Genomic DNA, 22,852 nt, shown 5'->3' on the forward strand with positions numbered 1-22,852 from the left:
TTTTGAAACTACGAAGTGTCTAAATTTAAGTTCAAGCCTTATTTTATTAGCTACCGATAAGTAATTTGGGATTATTTAATTTTAAAACATTGTTTTTTAGTTGTTAATGCAACCCGATCGCCCGTCCTCTCATATACAGGGTGGAGCATTAGTGTGACAAAGTCCAATTACTCGTTTGTCGTAAGAAATACGAAAAAAAGTTATTTAGGTAAAAGTTGAGGCACATATAGTACCATAATTTAAAAATATTTTCAAATATATAGGGGCGTGCGTATTAACAGGGTGACACAAACTTATGTTTTTTTAAATGGAACACCCTGTATATTTTTACATTTTTGGATTCTCCTCAATGTTTCCTTTGTTAAAATATATGGTTTTGTAATATTATACGAAGTAGTTTAAAAGTTAATTACGGTTTTTTGTTAATTTCGTAGCATCATCTACACCCTGTAGAATTGTAGTGATTTGACATCAAATTTTCTATTTATGTTTAAACGATTTTTAATATAGTCTACTACTGTTAATCATTAACAGTATAGCGAAATGTTTAATTGTAGTATACAGGGTGAGTCGAAACTCGGAATGAGTATTTTCTGAGTTTTCTTAAATAGAACACCCTGTATTTTAGTATTGTAATAAAATGATATTTTATGGTACTTTTTTATTTCTTAAGCATTCCCTATACCTAGGTGCTTTAATTTGTAAGTTATTCGTGGTTCTTAAAGCCTAACATTAATTGCAACAAAAATTACGTGAAACTTTATTAGGTGGCCATGAAAATATCCAATCAAAAATAATTTTTCGAAAAAAAATACATAATAATCTAGCCTGATCCTTAATTTATTAATATTGGATGAAATATCCAAATACATTCGTAGTTAAGGTTGTTGGTGCTTAAAATATTAATCAAATATACCAAATTCTCCCTAGTTGGCTATGACACAAAATTTGCTTAAACATTTGACATTATACTATTTATATAGTTCCAGTTGATTTGTTACCATTACTAATATGCATTAATTTTTCTAATAAGGAACTGATTAAAATGGCTTTGTGCTAGGAGAGTATAACAAAAATGAGCTACTTGCAATAAAAATTTATCATCAGCAATTCCCTGATAGACGACAACCAAAAGCAGAAACTTTTGAAAGTATACTAAAACGGTTTCAACAGACTAGATACTTAGATTGTAAGAACGGTTGTACTAATACGCAGATCCTCAGTGACACTAAGGATTACATATTACATTTAATTCTTGTTTTCTTCACTTACAATAGTTTTTGTTCGATTTATCATAATCTAAGTGTCCAGTCCGTTGAAACCGTTCTAGTATATTTTTAAACGTTTCTCTTCTTAGTTATCGTCTATCAGGGAATTTCTGATGAAAACTTCTTATTGCTAGTAACACATTTTTGTTATACTACATTAGCACAAAAATCTTATCTTATGGAACTATAAAAATTGTAATGTCAAATTTTTAAGGAAATTTAGTGTCGTAGCCGACTAGGTAGAATATTGTATGTTTTTATTAATATTTTGCGCACCAACAATCTTAACTACGAATTTATTTGGATATCTCATCCAATATTAATAAATTGAGGATCAGGCTAGATTATGATGTATTTTTTTTTTCGAAAAATTATTTTTGATTGAATATTTTCACGGCCACCTAATAAAATTTCACGTAATTTTTCTTGCAATTAATGCTTGGCTTAAACATTCACGAATAACTTACAAATTAAAGCACTTAGGTATAGGGAATGCTTAAGAAATAAAAAAGTACCGTACAATATCATTTCATTACAATACCAAAATATAGGGTGTTCCATTTAAGAAAACAAAGAAAATACTCATTCCGAGTTTCGACCAACCCTGTATACTAAAATTTAATATTTCGCTATACTGTTAATGTCAACAATAGTAGACTATATTAAAAATCGTTTGAACATAAAATAAAAATTTGATGTCAAATCACTACAATTCTACAGGGTGTAAATGTTGCTACGAAATTAACAAAAAAACGTAATTATCTTTTAAACTACCTTGTATAATATTACAAAACCGTATATTTTAAGAATGGAAACATTGAGGAGAATCCAAAAATGTAAAAATATACAGGGTGTTCCATTTAAAAAAACATAAGTTTGTGTCACCCTGTCAATACGCACGCCTCTGTATATTTGAAAATATTTTTAAATTATGGTCCTATCAGTGCCCCAACTTTTACCTAAATAACTTTTTTTCGTTTCTCTTACGACAAAAGAGTAATTGGACTTTGTCATACTAATGCCCCACCCTGTATGCGCTTTATTAACAATTAAAAAACATTGTGTTAGAATAAAACGTGCCACAAATTCTTATAGGGAGCTGATAGAAGGTTTGAGCTTGAATTTAGATACATCGGAATTTCAAAAATTATATTTTTTACTTGTGTTTTTAAACTTTGAAAATCATTATTTTTCATTTTTTTCAGTTTTAAATTGTTTATAACTCGAAAACTATTAACTTGAGAAAAATTGCCTCTTTCATCTCTGATATTAGAATTTGTAGATTTTTATGAGTTGATAATGTTTCATTTATTTCTTCCCTATTATCTGCAAATAAGTCCTTGATCCTCCATTTACTAACGTATATTAATGTTGATGTACAACTTAATTTTAAATTCTTTCGTATTTTATTAGCACTTAGTTTAACAGAATTACATTTGAAATTTTATAACATTCACTGTAAAATTTTTATAACATTATACGTTGTAAAAATCATAAAAAATGATAATGACAAGAAATTATAGCGTGTACCGGAGGGATTAAAAGATGTTATTACCAACTTTCCAATGGTATAAATGCTGATACAGTAATTTTGAGTAGAGCAAATTTTTTATTAAATAACAGAAATTACGATGAAACAAATAACATGCAACTATGTGACTATTTCCAACGATCACGGAATTGTAATAAACATTTACGATATATTGAGTGGGCGAACAATCTTTATAGCAGTAATTTTTTTTAAATCAGAGTAATAATAGGTATTTTTTAGAATTAAAGGTAATATGTATTCTAATCAAATTATAAGTATGTACACAAAAATTATACAGGATGTCAGATAATTTTAAGATAATTTAACCCAATTCACCTAGTCTGAAACTGCTTTCTAAGGGAGCTAGAGCTCTTTAAAGATTGCGTCTTGTAATTAGTTTTTTTTTTAAATAGCTCCATATCACTTCTATTTAGAAAAATAAAAACTGGTACGCATTTCTAGTACAGGTCATAGGCGTCCGTTTTGGGCAGGATAACGGTTATTTTATCGCATGACTTTTTGTCTTTAACTTTTAAGTATTTTTGACACTGGATTATTAAATTCTGAGGTATTCTAGTAATAAAATGTACTCTTGCTTTAAGTCGGTAGGATGCACCGTTTTCTAGAAAAATCGATTTGAAATGTTTTCGTTTTTTGAATTTGAAAAAAAAAATTGAAAATAAATTTCAAAATAAAACGGCGTATTTTTCTAAATAGTTTTTTTTTAATTTTTTTTTCAAATTCAAAAAACGAAAAATTTTCAAAACGATTTTTTTAGAAAACGGTATCTTATACCGACCTATAGCAGGAGTACCTTTTAGTACTAGAATACCTCAGTAATCCAGTTAGTAATAAAAAAACCTCAAAAGTTTAAGACAAAAAAGTTATGGAATAAAATAACCGTTGCCCTACCCAAAACGGACGCCTATGACCGATAGTAGAAATTCGAAATTGATCGAATCGGTTTATCTCTGGAAGATAAATATGAGTACCAATGTTCGTTTTTCTAAATAGAAGCGTTCTGGAGCTATTAAAAAAAAACTGATTACAAGACGCTATCTTTCAGGAGCTCTAGCTCCCGTAGGAAGCATTTTCGGACTAACAGATGAATTGGGTTAAATTATCTTCAAATTATCTGAGGAATCTCCGGTCTTCGTTTGTAGGGAGTTTCTGGACACCCTGTAGTAAGCATTTTATTTTATAGACGATTTTTTATACAGGGTGATTCTTTGGAAGTTCGAATTAGACGTTTACGTGACAAAACAGATGGAATGAAAAGTTCGTACGCTGATACATAGATGGCACTACTGGTATTAAATCCATATGATTTTTAGTCTAACCTTCAAAAGATGCGTGTATAAATTTGAGAGCTGTCGAACTATTAGTTTATGACATGTAGCATTTTGAGTGAAGCAACTTGTGTTAGTTTAAAAAAAAATGGATAAAAAGGAATTTTGTGTCTTAATAAATCATTGCTTTTTGGCGAAAGAATACTGTTGAAGCCAAGGCTTGGCTTGATAAACATTATTCGGACTCTGCACCAGAAAAATCAACTGTTGAGAAGTGGTTTGCTAAGTTTAAACGAGGCGAAATGAGCACCGAGGACGATGCAAACAATGAACGTTCTAAAGAGACGAAAACGTAAAAAAAAGTCCACAAAATAATTTTGGATGACCGTAGGTAGAGTGAAGTTGTTCTAGAACTCTACAGATATCAAAGGAACGTGTTGGAGATATTGTCCATAAATATTTGGGTATACGAAAGTTCTGTGCAAAGTGGTTACTGCCAGAACTCTCAATCGATCAAAAATAACAACGAATTGATGATTCTGAGAAGTTTTTAAAGCTGTTCAATCGTAATAAAACAGAATTTTTGCGTCGATATGTTACAATGGATGAAACATGGCTCATGGTATGCGCATGGTATAATATTCATCGACTATCTTGAACAGGGAAAAACCATTAGCAGCCACTATTACATATTACATTGCGTTGATGGTTAGTTTGAAGGAAGAAACTGCGAAAAAACCCATTTGAAGAAGAAGAAAGTGTTATTTCATCAAGACAAAGCACCGTGGCTTCAATTAATGGTAACGATTGCAAAATTTCATGAATCGTGATTCGAATTGCTTCCACAGCCACCGTATTCACCAGATATGGCTCCCAGCGACTACCACTTGTTCGCTGACATCAAGAGAATGCTCGCTGGAAAAAAATTAGCACCAATGAAGAGGTAATCACTGAAACTGGGGCTTATTGTGAGGCTAAAGACAAATTGTATTATAAAAATGGTATTGAAAAGTTGTATGGCAGCGATAATCGTTTTATCACCCTCGAAGGAAATACTGAACAATAAAATCAAATTTTATTGTTCAACTTTAAGTAATTTGTAATTTACAACTGTATTTTATAAGTTTTGTTAAAAATAAATTACTGGAAAAAGTTATTTTAAATGTATGTATGTCCACATGCCCCCTTCGCTATTTGATTGACAAACAATTTACTGCGGTTTAAAAATCACAGTTTGTATTTAATGACACGGGGCCTGATTCTAAATCAAATTTCGACACTAAACAAGTCGCTTTCAATATGGCGACGGTTGAAATGCGATTGTGCGAGCCTTGTGGATTTTAGTTGAACTAACGAAGTGACGTCATGAAATAGCGACTATCGAAATTAATAGCGACTTTAAAAAGGGTGTTGATATTATAATTTCGACTGTCGAAATTATTTGACACGGAGATGAATGATTGGCCAAAAGCGAGGTTAGGTTTAGTTTAGATGTGTTTTGTTTATTTCTTGCAAGGAAAACTAAAGCAAAAGGTATTATAATATAGCTGGGTTTAATTGAAATTTGCTTGTTTTGAGGAATTAGATAGAATAGTATTAAATTAGAAATATAATAATTGAGAATGTCCACAACATGAATCATCAACTCAATGAAAGATGTAAGGTAATAATCTGGGAAAATTAGTAAAAAACAAGAAAAATTAATTACCAGCTATTTTATTGCTGGACATGCTGAAATCAAATCTTAAGACTTCCTATATTAGTAATATAGCTGTGCAAAGTCCACAGAAAGTGTGCTATTTTGTTTATAAACAAATTAGTGCTCCGAAATCTTTTTTTATTATTGCTCTATAACTTCGAAAATTTTAACTTTAAACCAAAACACTCACATAAAAATTGACAGTAATTCTGCACATTGATAATTTATTCCAATTTCCTTCGACGGAAATTTTCCTCGGAAAATTCGGGTTTTCCAAACAAAATCTTTAATTTTCAACTAAAATTTGAGGGAAGTAATTATTTATCAATAATTAAATAATTTGGTGACAGTGACATAAATCTTTTTTGTTATAAGTGTCTTGAAGATATGAAAATTTGTATGTACAAAGAGGACCGGAATTAAAAGGTATCTAATGGTTCAAAGATTAAAATCCTGTTGTTTATAACTCTGTCGCAAATGCCGGTCAAATTTGACCGGTTATACCTGGAATCACTCCTCGCAATTCAATTTGTTTTTCTTCGTAAAGGACACAGAAGCCGTGCCCTTTTCAACAGCGTTAACTTAATTTAATTAAATCTAATATTTTCTGAGGGGTTCTATTTGTTTATAAGCCAAAAAATTGTTTCTTTATAACATTCCTGAGACCGCTCAAATGGTCCAATTTCAATCCTGTAAGGAACGTTGAATAGGTATAGTGCTTTTTTATACGAAAATCATAGTTATTCTGGTGTATCATAAACTTTCTGGTTATTATTTCGACCGAAATTTTTTATTTAACATTTTAATTATTGCTAAACTATTGGTTAGATTGTCGCCGGTCTCCTGATATACAGAGAGGGGCTAAATTATGGAATAAATTCATTTTCTCTAAAATGGACGATTTTAGAGAAAAATCCCGAAACAGGTCGATTTTTATTTTTAAATTAAATTTCTTGGCATATATTTCAAACTAGTGACGTCATCCATCCGAGCGTGATGACGTAATCGATTATTTTTTTTAAATAGGAATAGGGGTTCGTGTTGTAGCTCATTTACAAAGGCGTTCAATTATCTATTCAGTATTATAAACATTAATATCATTATTTATACAGGGAGGCCAAAAAAATTTTTGAATTAAATTAATTGACGCAAGAAGAAGAATGCATGTAATTTATTTAACTCAAAATACATTCTATTGCTGTCAGAAAATAGAAAAAAATGTTTATTTTGCAAATAAACATTGCTTTTAGCTTAAATTAAATGTTCAAACTGCCAATAGGTAGGAGGGAGGCTGTTTGTGATTTAATTTAAGCGAAAAGAAATGCTTATTTGTGAAATAAACCTTTTCTTCTATTTTCTGACAGCAGTACAATGTATTTTGAGTTAAATAAATTACATACATTCTTTTTGCGCCAATTAATTTAATTCAAAATTTTTTTTTGGCAACCCTGTATAAATACCTAATGATAATAATGTTTATATTACTGAATAGAGAATTAAACGCCCTTTCAAATGACCTACCACACGACCCCTATTCCCATTAACAAAATTATCGATTACGTCATCACGCTCAGATGGATGACGTCACTAGTAAGAAATATATGCCAAAAAATTGTAATTTAAAAATAAAAATCGACCTCTTTCGGGATTTTGCTCCAAAATCGTCCGTTTTAAAAAAATGAATTTATTCCATAATTTAGCCCCTCTGTATAATCTACTATAATAAATCTTTCATGTCATCAATTATTTAATTACTGATAAATAATTAGGTACTTCCCTAAAATTTTAATTGAAAATTGCAGATTTTTTGGGAAAACTCGGATTTTCTGAGTAAAATTTTTGTTGAAGGAAATCGGAAAAAAAATAACTTTGTGCAGAACTAAATTACGGTGAATTTTTATTTGAGTGTTTTTGGCTCAAAGGAAAAATTTTAGGAGTTACAGACCACTAATTGAAAAATAAAGAAGATTTAGAAGTGCTAATTTGTTTATAAATAAAATAACACACTTTCTGCGGACTTGTCATACCCCATATTACTAATAAAGTAACGCATAAATTCGTTATTTCGTAAAGTGGTTACTTTAAGGAAAATTCCCGAAACACGTCGATTTTTATTTTTAAATTACGGTTTTTTGGCATATATATCATACTAGTGAAGTCATCCATCTGGGCGTGATGACTTAATCGATGATTTTTTTAAATGAGAATAGGGGTCATATGATAGCTCATTTAAAAGGGTATTCAATTCTCTATCCAAGAATATAAACATTAACATAATTATTTATACAGTGTGTTCAAAAAACATTTTTTAATTAAAATAAGTGAGACAAAAAGAAGAATATAATGTAATTATTTAATTCAAAATACATTTTACTACTGTCAGTAGACAGAAAAAAAATTTATTTGACAAATAAACATTGATTTTCGCTTAAACGAAATGTTCAAACTGCCAAGCGACAGGTGGGTGGCAGCTTTAACATTGAATTTAAGCAAAAAACAATATTTATTTCTCAAATAAACATTTTTTTCCTGTTTTCTGACAACAGTAAAACGTATTTTGAATTAAATAAATTACGTACATTCTTCTTTTTGTTTCAATTATTTTAATTAAAAAAATGTTTTTTGAACACCTTGTATAAATAATTAGGTAAATGTTTATATTAGTGAATAGAGAATTGAATACCCTTTCAAATGAGCTATCACATGACCATTCTCATTTAAAAAAATCATCGATTACGTCATCGCGCCCAGATGGATGACGTCACTAGTATGATATATATGCCAAAAAATCTGAATCTAAAAATAAAAATCGACCCGTTTCAGGATTTTTCATTAATGTCGCTGGTTTACGAAATAATGAATTTATGCGTTACTTTATGGACGCACTGTATATCCAATCTTAAGATTCGATTTTAGCAATAAAATAGCTGGTAAATAATTTTTCCCAAAAATGGCATTTTTTCGATAATTTTCCCAGACTATCAACAAGTTCCAATAAACGGGAGCGCCAACCCAAATTCTGAGCAGTCTCAACATGATAAGATTAATATCCCCAGTTGTAACTAATATCGAAATGAATAAGAATCGCTATATCTGCGGCTGTCATGGCGGTGTCGAAATGAAATTGCGACTGTCGAAATGAATTAGAATCAGGGCCCTGGTCTCTCTTCCAAAATACTATTTTCTGTTTGTGACAACTATATTTTGGCAACGACCGAACTGAAAGCCATCTGGAAACGGAAATCTTGATATAGTTTTTGGGTTTTCCATCTGCGTTGTACCGTTACCATAAAACGTGAATTAAGTTACCTACATTAAGTACATATTACACTTCTCTCGTTTTGAATGTTTTAACAGATTTGAACCGCAGGATATTTTCTGATTTATTTTTTTATTATCTTTTTATTCATTCCTAAAAGTAATTCAACTAAAGTTACTCAAAATGTCGAAGCTTCGGGCATGGTCCCTTTTTTATTGCAAAAGGGTGTCCCTACAGTTGGAATACAGAATCTGGCGAATCTGGTAGTTGGCCGATCAATTCTCATCCCAATTAAAGTAATTTTACCTTATGCAACAACAAAAAATCAAACCGAATCGGCTACATACTCGTGCGGAACCCAATCGTGCGGAAAAGATGGAAAACCCCAGTAATAAATATAAAAGGTATGCCTGGAGCATACTGTGAATCAGATCATAAGCTGCTAAAAATTAACTGCAGATCAAACTACACACAACTAGAAAAGTACATCAGAAAAGCAGTTGAGAGCAAATCATGTGGAAAAAAGAGCAAGGTTTGTAGCGCATGCGTTGCAACTTGCAAGAGTTGTTTCGGGGTAGAAGTTTCGGGGAACCTGACGTTGAAAAATGCATTACGGTAGCACGTCTAGTAGTCCAGGCGTATCTGTTTTGAGATGGACGTTGAGAGGTGACTCAATTTTTTTTTGCAGAAATTGCTTAAAAATATCTCAAATAATAATATTTGAGTTATCCTCCCACTCAAAATGGTCCGGAACATTGTTTAAATAATCAAAATGTCAAAATATGAAGGAAAAATTCGATTTTTTTATTGGTTTTTTGATTATAACTTTAAAACTATGTATTCATTTCTGAGAAAAGTTGTACTGACATAAGAGTTGCGTAATTAAATTTCCTACAATATACAGTATGTCCCTGTAAGTTGTATCCATATGGAAAACTTTTTTATTATTAATTTTACGAAAAAAAGTTATTCTTCATAAAAAGCTCTGCATGGTCCAAAACCTAAGATTTAACCATCATATCAAATTTTTTGAATATTATACGAGGTATGTCAAAAAGTTTGAATTTCACTCAAGAGTAAAGTAGCTTTATTTTTCACAATATTGAAAATTGCTATTATGAAAAGTTGTTTGGAATTAAAAACTATTCTCTAGTAGGCAATTACATCTTTCTAATTGAAATTTTTTTTTTTTGCAAAAGTATGGATAACTAACATTATTTTCAGTTATTTCAATTCAGATAACTCTTTTATTATTAATCTTACGAAAAAAGTTATTCCTAATAAAAAGTTCTGCATGGTCTAAAACCTAAAATACAACCATCGTATGTCAAATTTTATCAATTTTATACGAGGTATGTCAAAAAATATGCATTTCGCTCAAGAGTAAAATACGTTTATTTTTCACAATATCGAAAATTGTTATTATGAAAAGTTATTTAGAATTAAAAACTACGTTTCAGTATGTAATTACATCCTAATGGAAATATTCTGAACTATAAATGTATTTTACTTTTGATCTAAATTTATCTTTTTTGACACCTCGTATAAAATTGATAAAATTTGATATAGGATGGTTGTATTTTAGGTTTTAGACCATCCAGAACTTTTTATTAAGAATAACTTTTTTTCGTAAAATTAATAATAAAAGAGTTATCAGAATTGAAATACTGAAAATAATGCTAGTTATCCATAATTTTTCAAAAATTTTTTTTTCAATTAGAAGGATGTAATTGCATATTAAAATATAGTTTTTAATTCCAAACAACTTTTCATAATAGCAATTTTCAATATTGTGAAAAATAAAGCTACTTTACTCTTGAGTGAAATTCAAACTTTTTGACATACCTCGTATAATATTGAAAAATTTTTATATTTGATGGTTAAATCTTAGGTTTTGGACCATGCAGAGCTTTTTATGAAGAATCACTTTTTTTCGTAAAATTAATAATAAAAAAGTTTTCCATATGGATACAACTTACAGCGACATACTGTAGAATTGGTTAGAAATTTAAAAAATAGTCACCCTTGTTGCAAAATAGCAGTGATTGCGAAAAATACCATACAAAAACAAGTATTCGCATTTTACGTTTTTCAACCATTTATGCTACATTTAGGACCTTCATATTTTACCCAGAAAAACTTTATAATATAGTAAAACAACACTGTAAATTTCATTAAGATCGGTTTAATAGATTTTGCAATCCAGCTTTCGCAAAAAAAATATATTTTTTTAATTGCTGCAGGACTGAAAATAAAGCAGATAGGAAGTTGAATTTTTTTTTGCTTATAGAAGTGTACTATACCTTTCATTTGCAATCTGCAAAATTAAAATCGATTAATTACCACGGCGTCAGGAAATTTTTTAAATAAACATTAATTTTTGGTGCTACGCGCAGGACAGCGGTGTTCGATTCACACAAGTTGATTTCCACCAAAATTTCTTCCAATCTTTATCTAATATATTATTTTCTTACTCTATATTTCGTTGTATTTTAATTCCACAAAAATCAAACTAATTTTATTATTGTTTGTGAAATATTGTTTAAACAATTGCATATGTTTAAAAATAATAAACTTTTATTCTCTAAGTTAAAATATATGAACAAAGAAAATTTTTGCTAAAAAAAGTGTTATTTCAAAGGATAGAGTATGTGTTTTTATTTTACAATAAACAAATTTATTTATTTATATCGAAATGTAATAAAAATTAAAATGTATCAATCATTATCAAAGGTCATTGGAATGCCCAATCAGAGCAAACTATCCGCTGTCTCGCGCGTAGCACCAATAATTAATGTTTATTTAAAAAAATTCCTGATACACCAGTTAATAGGGAAAAAAATCGTCGATTTCACGTAAAAATGTTAAGCAGGGTTTTGAAGGTTTTAAACGATAGATGAGGGATAAATGATGATAATTCCGTGAAGACGTACAGCTAGTTATTCTTCTTCTTTTTTTTAAACAGTTACAAAGAATGAAATACTCAGTTTTTTGGCTATAAAACGTTTCTTGTACATTTTAGAGAAAAATGTTTCAAATAAATATTGTAGACATTAAAAAGTTCTTTAATTTGGTGGGACACGTATTGAAATATACAAACAATTGACCGAGATAATTGTAAAAAACTCTCATTTTTGCACTAATTTATAAATATTAATAACTTTAACTTTTGCAAAAAATATATAATTTAACTACTTTAAATTATGCTATTTAATGGGTTATCTAAGTGTGCTAAATTTTAACCAGATCGACCAAATAGTTTATAAGTTATTCAATTTGTTTATCCCAGAGGGCAATTGTTTAAACAACTGTTCTTGCCCTAACAGTGACTCTAGAGATATTTTACAAATCGCAATAGATTATTTGAGACTTTAGTTTTAAGATGTATTGAAAATGTTTTAAGATTTTATCAAAATTGTTATTAATAAAACCGTCTGAAAAAGACCCTACTTTTTAGGTTATAAACAATTAGAATAACTTTGACAGTTTTTATGTTACACGCTTGTATGTAGGCTCACTAAAAAGCTGGTTAACAAATACACGTTAAAATAGTAAAAAGGATTTTATATGACCAATAGAAATCAAGTTAGAATTTTTTTTTCAATAAATCATATTTCCGTTGTTTATAAACATTTAGAGCTGAAAATTGAACAAGTTGTTTAAGAAAATCTATATTTTATGACCCACTTCATAGATTGCATATGCAGTGAAAAAATAAAAAGTCATGACTCGTTAAACTGATGGTACTCGTGAAACACCGCCAACGAATGAGGTGAGAATAGCTTCGTTTTATTTTTTAGAATGGAATCCCAATTTGAAACAGGTTGAAAAAATTTGCAGTTTGCTATGACTTACTTTAATTAGTAAAATATAAGTAATTCTTACCACATTATTGTAAAATTAAAGTATATTATTTATATAAATATACAATGATAACTATAAATTAATCCAATATATATTATTTTTAATTTGATAGTATTTTAAAACGGTAAGTTTAATTCTATTATAATTTCATTTAATGAAACTATTAATATTTTGTCTAGGTAGATATCTAATTAGTATAAACAATGTTTTTATTTGTTTGTTTCAATTAAAATTAGTAGCTACTTAATTACTTTTTTAATTTTATATTCCCACTTTCTAAATAAATGGTTTTAAAATAAATTTTGAAAAGATTTTTTGTAGGTATTTCACAAAAAAGGTTTATGCAAGTTGTAATACATGATTTTCTTCTGATTATCCATAAAAAAAATACAGTGCTTTTCAGATAAAACTATCCACCTTAATACGTTGACAGACAGAACGTCTATAGACGTCTAATTTCCATTGATGGAATGTGACACAACGTCTAAAGACGTTGTATTTTTCCCTATTCTACTATGCAAAATACATATAGTGTCACAACACTTGCTTATACGTTTGACGCACTGTCCGTCAACGTGTTAAATAACTTTTGAACCACTGATTTTTAGAAAAATCGCAAAAACATGTCAAATAATAGTTGACAGAGGAGACATTATACCATACTTAAGCTTGCCAAGAAAGGCACCCTCTCACCCCCATATCATCCCTTAATTTTTTTTAAATTACTTCCACCTTTTTTTATTTTATATTTGGGTTCTCCTCTTTGTACTGAATTCAAAATTGTATAACATATGATGCAGTGATTAGTTTATGAGAAAAATAAATACAAAAGCAAAAAAACTGGATTGATAAAAATTATGTTTTTAAGAATATTATTATAGTATTTTTACTACAAAAACGTTATTACGTAGGTCAAAATTTTTGACGTAAGAGAACTGTCAAAACATTAGAATGTGACTTTCATTATTGTCATGTTTATTATAAACATGGCAATAATGGAAAGTCACATTCTAATGTTTTGACAGTTCTCTTACGTCAAAAATTTTGACCTACGTAATAACGTTTTTGTAGTAAAAATACTATACATACAAACATTCAGAATAAAAATTTGACCAAAAATTTTAACAATATTTATTCAAAATGACTTCTGAAATTTTGAATAATTATTATTGTTAAAATTTTTAATAATTATTGTTTTTAGTAGTAAAATGTTCATTCTAAATGTTATAAAATTGTTAAAAAAATAATTTTTATTTAATCCAGTTTTCTTGCTTTTGTATTTTTTTTCTCATAAACTAACCACTTTAAGCATCACTTTAAGTGTTATACATTTTTGAAATCAGAACAAAGACTAGAATAGAAAGTTTCGAATAAAAAAATGTGGAAGGAATTAAAAAAAATTAAGGGATGATACGGGGGGTGAGAGGGTGCCTTTCCCGGTAAGGTTAAGTATAGCACAATGTCTCCCTCTTCAACTATTATTTGAGGTGTTTTTGCGTTTTTTTTTTAAATATCAGTGGTTAAAAAGTTATTTAAGGTGGATAGTTTTATCTGAAGAGCACTGTATATTCAAATTTATTGATTTGGTGACACAAACAAATTAAGTAGTTGTATGATTAAATTAATTATTATATTGATACATTCATATTTTGAATATTACAATTGCTAAAATAAATTTGTGGTTCAGTTTTCAATATCCCTGTCTTCTTTAGACGTCTTCTTAGAAATATTTAATCTTAGCCATTTATTAATGCGGCGGCGTCTGATAAAAATACAATTCTGACTGCGTTAGTAGAATCTGCTGCAAAATGCAAAAAAAAATAATCAAAATACAACATTCGTAACCTTTGACCAACCACTTTTTACCACTTTTTATTGGAAAGCTCGCAGTATAATTGCAAATGTAGATATAAATGATGATCCTCATAATTTGTCATCGGTTATTGTTAGACTTGGTGGATTTCATGCTCTGAGTTCATTTTTAGGTGATATTGGATATATTATATTGGATATGTATACATTATTACTTCACTCCTATTGGTCATATAAAATTATTTTTTCTTTTTTAATAAGTATTTTTTCACCAACTTTTCAGTGAGCCTACATGCAATCGTGTGACGTAGAAACCGTCAAAGTTATTCTAATTGTTTATAACCTAAAAAGTAGGGTCTTTTTCAAACGTTTTTTTTTTAATAACAATTTTAATAAAATGTTAATTTTTTTTAATATATCTTAAAAATAGAGTCTCGAATGATTGATTGCGATTTGCTAAATGTCCCTAGAGTCATTGTTAGGGCAAGAACAGTTGTATAAACAATTGCTCTCTGGGATAAACAAATTGAATAACTTATAAACTATTTGGTCCATCTGATTGAAATTTAGCACATTTAAATAACCCATTAAGTAGCATAATTTAAAGTAGTTAAATTATATATTATTATGCAAAAATTAAAGTTATTTATATTTATAAATTAGTGCAAAAATGAGGGTTTTATACAATTATCTAGGTCAATTGTTTATGTATATGAATACGAGTATAATCAAATTAAAGAACTATTTAAAATCTACAACACTTATTTAAAATATTTTTCTCTAAAATGAACAAGCAACGTTTTATAATCAAAAAACTGAGTTTTTCATTATTTGTAACTGTTTAAAAAAAAGAAGAAGAAAAATTACCTGTACGTCTTCAGGGAATTATCATCAGTTATCTCTCATCTACCGTTTAGCACCTTCAAAACCCTGCTTAACATTTTTTCGTATTTTTTCCCTATTAACTGGGGTATGACGCCGTCGTAGTTAATCGATTTTAATTTTGCAAATTGCAAATGAAAGGTGCAGTACATCTCTATACGCAAAAAAATTCAACTTGCTATCTGCTTAATTTTTAGTCCTGTAACATTTTAAAAAAATGAATTTTTTTTGCGAAAGCTGGATTGCAAAATCTATTGAACCGATCTTAATGAAATTTACAGTATTGTTTTACTGTATGATAAAGTTTTTCTGGGTGAAATATGAAGGTCCTAAGTGTAGCATAAATGGTTGAAAAACGTAAAATGCGAATACTTGTTTTTGTATGGTTTTTTCGCAATTATTGCTATTTTGCAACAAGGGTGACTATTTTTTAAATCTTTAACCAATTCTATATTGTAGAAATTTAATTACGCACCTTTTATGTCAGAACAACTTTTCTCGAAAATTAATACTTTTAAAGTTATAATCAAAAAACGAAGAAAAAAATCGAAGTTTTCCTTCATTTTTTGACATTTTGATTATTTAAACAATGTTCCGGACCTTTTTGAGAGGGAGGATAACTCAAATTTTATTATTTGAGTTATTTTCAAGCAATTTCTGCAAAAAAATTGGAGTCACCTCTCAACGTCCAAATGAACTAATATTTTTACAGATGCGCCCTGGTCTATAGGTCATGTGATCTGCGACATAAAGGTGCAATAGTCTGGAGGATTGTTCTCAGTTCTGACGAAGGTTTTGGCTCATAACGAGCTATGATGCCACTGATAATGATGAAGAAGTAACGGAGCGAATTATAGTAGGAAACAAAACATACTGTAGATACCATAGGCTAATGAAGGACAAGAACTTATCCAGAAATACAAATCTGAAAATACACAGAGTTGCAATCAGACCAGTAGTTACATACGTAGCTGAGACAATGTGCCTCACCGATGACGATGAAAAAATATAAGGAATATTCGAAAGAAATATGCTCAGCAGAATTATGTTCCCATAAGAATGGAAAACGGAGAAATGAGAAGAATAAACCATGAAATAAGAGACCTGATGAAGGGAGAAGATACTAGTCGATTTATTATTAAAGCGCAGACTGAGATGGCCGGGACACATAGAGAGAATGAAAAACGACCTACTAAATAACAAGAACACCATATGAAAGCCAGAAACTGAAAGACCAAAGGGAAGACCTAGTCTAGAGAGAGACGGGAGAACTAGGTCATGAGATATATCAAAATCCTGAAATTGAGAAACTGGAGAGACCTATCTTCTTCTTTGCCAAGACCGCTTGTCGATCGTTGGCTCCCATGTTGCCCAGAATATTAACAATCACTGTCTTATTTATAACCGCACAAAATAGTTCAGTGCTAGTTTTCCCAAACCATTGGCGTAGGTATGAGGAAGGGAGGGACCTATGCATAGAGGGACGTATGCATAGATCTAAATGAAGTGGAAAAAATGATAACGAAAACCAAGTTATACCGTAAGAGCGGCAAATATTCCATCAGGAATGGAAGGCCTTGATAATGATACGGTCAACAACTGGGAATTTTGTTCTTTACAAGTTAAAAAAATATGTAAGAGTTTTCCTCATTAGCATAGAAACCACATTCTGAACATGAACATAACTCATGTAATTGAATGATTATCCAATATATTTAAATAAAATATTTAGTTTATCAAATATTTTGTATACACAATACTGTGCTAATAATTTTACTTTATTAATAAACAATAAATTTCAAATTAATATACCTACTTTATCAAATTTTCCTCATGACTTGTTATTAATCAAATTTAAATGAAAAAATAACGAGATAAATTAGCTGCATTTCCAACAATTTCATCTGATGTTATTTTACAATAATTTTGACTGTATTCTTCTTCTTCTCCTTCAGATGCAAATCCACTAATGGATGTTAGCGATCACATTTTCCATTAACTCTTTATTTTTTTCAATGTTTATCAGAGATTGTATGTCGTTAATCCCTGTCCATTGCCTTATGTTTCGTATACAGGACATTTTCTTGCGTCCTATTCCACTTCTGCCTTCAATTTTACCCTCGATTATAAGTTGAAGGAAATGGTATTTTTTTCGCATGATGTTACTCAGATATGCCGTTTTCCTTTTCTTGATGGTTTCGAAAAGTTGGCGTTCTTGGTTGATTCTCTTAAGGGGGGGGGGGGGGTATGGTTTGAAATCAACATATCAGGCACTTTTTTGTGAATTTTTTTCGACGCTATGGTAGAATTATTTTATTTTTAAATTAAATAAACATATTAAGTACAATTCAAAGAATATTTAAGAAAAAATTCAATCCAAAAAATTGAAAAATAAGCCATTGGCGACAAATTTTGGCAGGCAGTTAAAAAAAAAATTGATTTTGCGGTGGACATCAGAACTCATCACTGGATCATACGAAACAAAAAATTCAAAACGATTTAATTAGCTTATGAGTTTCACGAGGTAACAATGTCGAGTTTTTTTATTTTTAATGATTTTTGAATTTTTGGTATCACTTAGAAGTCAAAAATACGAAATTTTTGATAAAAATTTTGTGAAAACCAACAGATTTAATATTGTTGAACAAAAAATAAGCACAAAACGAAAAATATCTCGACGTTGTTACCTCACGAAATGTCTAAAGAAAATCTATGCAAAATTTCAGGTCGATCGCTTGAGTAGTTTTTCAGTTACAATGTCCATCGCATTTGAAAAAGCAGTTTTGAGAAAAATGCGTTTAAAGTTTTGACAACTGCATCTTCATCTTCTTATTTGTCTGCCAAATCGTAAAGTGATGAACATTGGAATATGTTTTTTGAATTGCGGAGTAATCTACAAAAGAGAAGGTGAAGAGTTGTTTAACGTTTCTCACTACGCTCAAGCGTGCTGGCGCGAAGCCGCGGCAAAGCGAGTCGAAGGTAGGGATATTCAACACCCTGTATCTTTCGTAATTTTACTCCGATTATTTTGAAATTTTCAGAGAGTATTCTTGAAAATATGCACTTTTATTTGAAATAATAAAAAAAAATTAAATATTTCAAACCATACCCCCCTTAAGGATATCTACATTTGTGACTTTCGCCGTCCATGGTATCTTTAGGATACGGCGATAAAGCCACATTTCGGAGGCTTCTAATCTGTTTATATCCCTCGTTTTGAGTGTCCAGCCCCCTACGCCATATAGCAGCACCGACCACACGTAGCACTTAGTAAATCTTAGTCTCAGTTGAAGATCGAATTCTAAATAGGTCAGTACCTTCCTGAATTTTACGAAAGCTTGTGGAGATAGTTCAACAAGCTCGATTTTACTTCCTGTCCGATTAGTACATTATTTGACGGTTTTTGCGGTAAATTTTAAAGAACCGTTTGGATATATTCATATACATATCAATATATTCATTTTTTATCAAAACAAACACGTTTTTAGACAATTTTTTCGCAAATAATTCAAAAAGTAAGTATTTATCGAAAAGACTATTCTTAGCAAAAATATTGCTTGTAAAAAAGTGAAAAAAAATGGTGTACACAAGTCTCTAGACCTAGTAGAAGCACAGTTATAGCTGAAGAAAAATGGGATCATATTCGCCAAATTTCAAATAAGTATATTTCAACGTGAAATAACCAAAAAATGAAGCACTTTTTGGAAAAAACTCATTACAACTTTTTTAAAGAGTTTAAAAAGCTTTATTTCTATTTTTATAAAAAAAGATTCTAGCATCAAATGTAAGCAAGTTACGCTCAAAATACAGTTCGTTCTTTTTGATTTGGCAAAAAAAATCTGGAAAATTACCCCCTAATTAACAACTTAAATAAAATTAATCCATATCACAAGTTGCTTTATTTATATCGTGTTTATATGATCTGTAAGTTTCATTGATTCAACGTGCTTATTTTTGGAAAAAATAGGTTTTAAAGTAAAATTCTTAAAATTTTTAATCTAAAAAAATGCTTTTTTTTCAAAATAACTTAAAAATTATTAGTAATACCAAAAATCTCAAAGAGTAATGAAATGTACGTTTTGCTTTTCTGGATATTTTAGATTTTTTGTTTTCCTGTTAGACAAAAATTTGTTATGCTATGGTTGTTCAAAGTTTGCATACACTCATAGGCGTAACCAGGGGAGGTTTAGGGGGTTATATCCCCCCCCATTAGGATATACTTTGAGCTCTATACGCTTAACACCATACCCGCTAGAGACCTTCCAGTAGTTGTAACCCCCCCCCCCCTTAGGGCCTTGTAACCCCCCTTAGGGCCATCCTCGTTACGCCGTTGCATACACTCGGGATTAGTGACTCGTTCAAGCCATTTTAACTACAGCCTTTTCAAAAATAAGCACTTTGAACCGATGAAACTTAAAGATCGTATAAAGATTAAATAAGCAAAGTAACTTGTGAAGCGGTATCGATTAATTTTATTTGGGATGCTAATTAGGGGGTGCTTTTCGCGATTCTTTTTACCAAAAAATAAAAGGGACCAACAATATTTTGAGCGTAACTCACTTACTTTTAATGTCAGAGGTTTTTTTAAAAAAACAAAAATAAACCTTTTTTTAAACACTTTAAAAAAGTTGTAATGAGTGTTCCCCAAAAAGTGTTTTCCTGTTTTTTGGTTATTTCTCGATGAAATATTCGATTTGGAATTTGACGAATAAGAACCTACTTTTCATCAGCTACAACTTTGCTTCTACTGGATCTACAGACTTCATATATGCACCATTTTTTTCACTTTTTTATAAGTTATATTTTTATTAAGAATATTTTTTTCGACAAAATACTTACTTTTTGAGTTATTTGCGAAAAACCGTCTAAAAACGTGGTTATATTGTTGAAAAATTAACATATTCACTCGCAACTAACTCGAAAAGTATTGACTTGGTGAAGAAACTCTATAGAACAAAAGTTGCTTAGAATTAGCCAGTTTATCGAATTCCGAACTTATTTTGGAAATATATTTTTCACCCCCGAGGGGGGGTGAAACTCACCCCCAGGTCAAAAGTACATATCGGCACAATATCACTTTTTTTATTTGACCTATTAGCTATGTGTATGCCAAATTTCATGTCAATCTAAGCGGTTCTTTAAAATTTAGATTTTGCAATATTTTACCGTTAAAGAACGTACTACGATGTCCAGTCTTTAAAAACCCACGTTCCCAGGTATTTACTAGGACTGTATTTGTATTTGTATAATTAGTATTGATTTTTAAATTCAAGTGAAAGTTATAATTGATAAATATATTAACTCCATGAAAATATATTTAGCGACAAAATAAGGCAAATTTAAAAACTAATTACACCTTTCTTGATGTATTTAAAATTGTACCATTTTAAGAACTTTCATCTACCAGTAAAAAGTACCTAAAGCAATTTGAACGAATGTGGAGGTAATTATTTGATAAAACACGCTTAAAGCTATAAAATGGCGATTTATGAATGTTGATTTACTAATTTACTCCTTATAAAAATAACTATTGTAAAATTTAACCTAGAACCTTGATATTGCGTGAAGAAGATGAGGAAAAGGGAGAAGAAGAGGAAAGGTAAGAAGTGGGAGAAGGGGAGGGTGAGAGAGATCAAGGAGTGGGGAAGAGTTTAGATTTATTCTATTAAAATTTTTTTTTTTTAAGTTGGATTCTATATACCACCTTGAAATAATCTGTACCTAATTGAAAACAAAATTGCCAGGAAAATGGCTAATTTAAAATCTTTCAACAAATGGAACAATTTTTGAAAAATTGCCAGCAGTGTAGATTAATTATATCCTTTTGAGATTTTTATAACTAAGTGCATAATAAACTCAAATTACGGTGTAACTTTTGGTTGTAGCGTGTTTACACTAGAGATGAGACCGTCCTGAACGAATCGGTATTTAGGAAAGATAATGCAATGTGAATCGAATTGAACTGATTCAAAAGAATTTCGTCGTAAAACGAAAACAAGAAGCGTATCATATTTCAGTTTGTTCAGAGATCGCCATAAACAATCTTACTAGTTTCATTCTTATTACAAATCATCAGATATTGTAGACCAAGAGGCAGCGCTGAAAAATATCTTTAAATTTACTAAAGCTAGATTTTTCACAGTTGATTACTGTGAGTGTGTAGAGAAACATACTGCGGTCGGTCAAGCGAAACGTAGAACAGGGCTTACTGAGGGGGTATCAAAGTTGCTTTCCTACGAAGGTAATTATTTCCATTTACTAAGGCTGAAAATCAGTACACACATTCTAAATTAAATATAAATAAGTTATTATAGTCGGTCAGCTGTATGACGGGACAGAGCCGGTCGGTCGGCCCCAATAGTCGATTGAGGAAATGAAGCATTTTGGCTCGTTCGTCCAGCATGGACTTACTTGAAATTTTCACAGAAGGTAGGGAATAGTCCAAGGATAATTTTCTATATCATGCCGCTATCATACGCTAAAACCTTGGGGGTGGTTGCCACCCCATCTCGGGGGGTGGGAATTTTTTATTACATTTTAACCATGTAATTCGATGGAAAAAGTAATTCTAAGAAAAAATGTTTTTTACATTTTCTTCGTAAAACTAATATTTTTTGAGTTATTCGCGCTTGAAAATAACAGTTTTTCGACGAAAAAATCGACTATTTTAGAGAGTTTTTTGAGAATACCTCGAAAAATATGCATTTAATAAAAAAAAACTGTAGATATCAAAATTGTATCTTTTAGTAACAGAACAAATTCTTTTCCAATAATATCTGTAAGGCACAAGCCGAGATACGGCATGTTAAAGGTTAGCTTTTTTCGTCAAATGCTTAATTTGAAATATTCAAAGCCAAATAATGTGAAAAATTTGCATTTTTCGAGGAAAACTTAAATAATCTTTTTTCAAGTATACAATTAGATCTTAAAAAAAATAATGAAAAGTTTCTAGCATGAAAATTAAGCGACTTATAATCAAAAAAATGTTGGTACCTGCTTTTCTCTACGAAAAAATCAGTGAAAACAACCCCCTAATTACCTTCCTAATTCAAAATTGGTCTTCACCTTTCTGTAGTTTCTTTTATATTTATATTATCAAACTCAAGGAGTTTGACGTATTTAAAATGCCTAATTTTAGAAAAATTGGAGTTTAAAGAAAAATTGATTTTTTGCAATTTGGTATTTTTTACTTCAAAATATCTCCGAAAATACTGAAGATACGAAAAAAATTATAAACTACTAAATTGT

General features: G+C 29.9%; 1 protein-coding gene across 3 annotated transcripts in view; it reads right to left on the reverse strand.

The window, feature by feature from the left end:
- LOC114326950 (uncharacterized) overlaps positions 1 to 22,852 on the reverse strand; it is a 308,181-nt gene that overhangs the window by 229,940 nt on the left and 55,389 nt on the right. The window lies entirely within an intron of this gene.

Source organism: Diabrotica virgifera, chromosome 1, assembly GCF_917563875.1.
Source record: "Diabrotica virgifera virgifera chromosome 1, PGI_DIABVI_V3a".
Lineage (NCBI taxonomy): Eukaryota > Metazoa > Arthropoda > Insecta > Coleoptera > Chrysomelidae > Diabrotica > Diabrotica virgifera.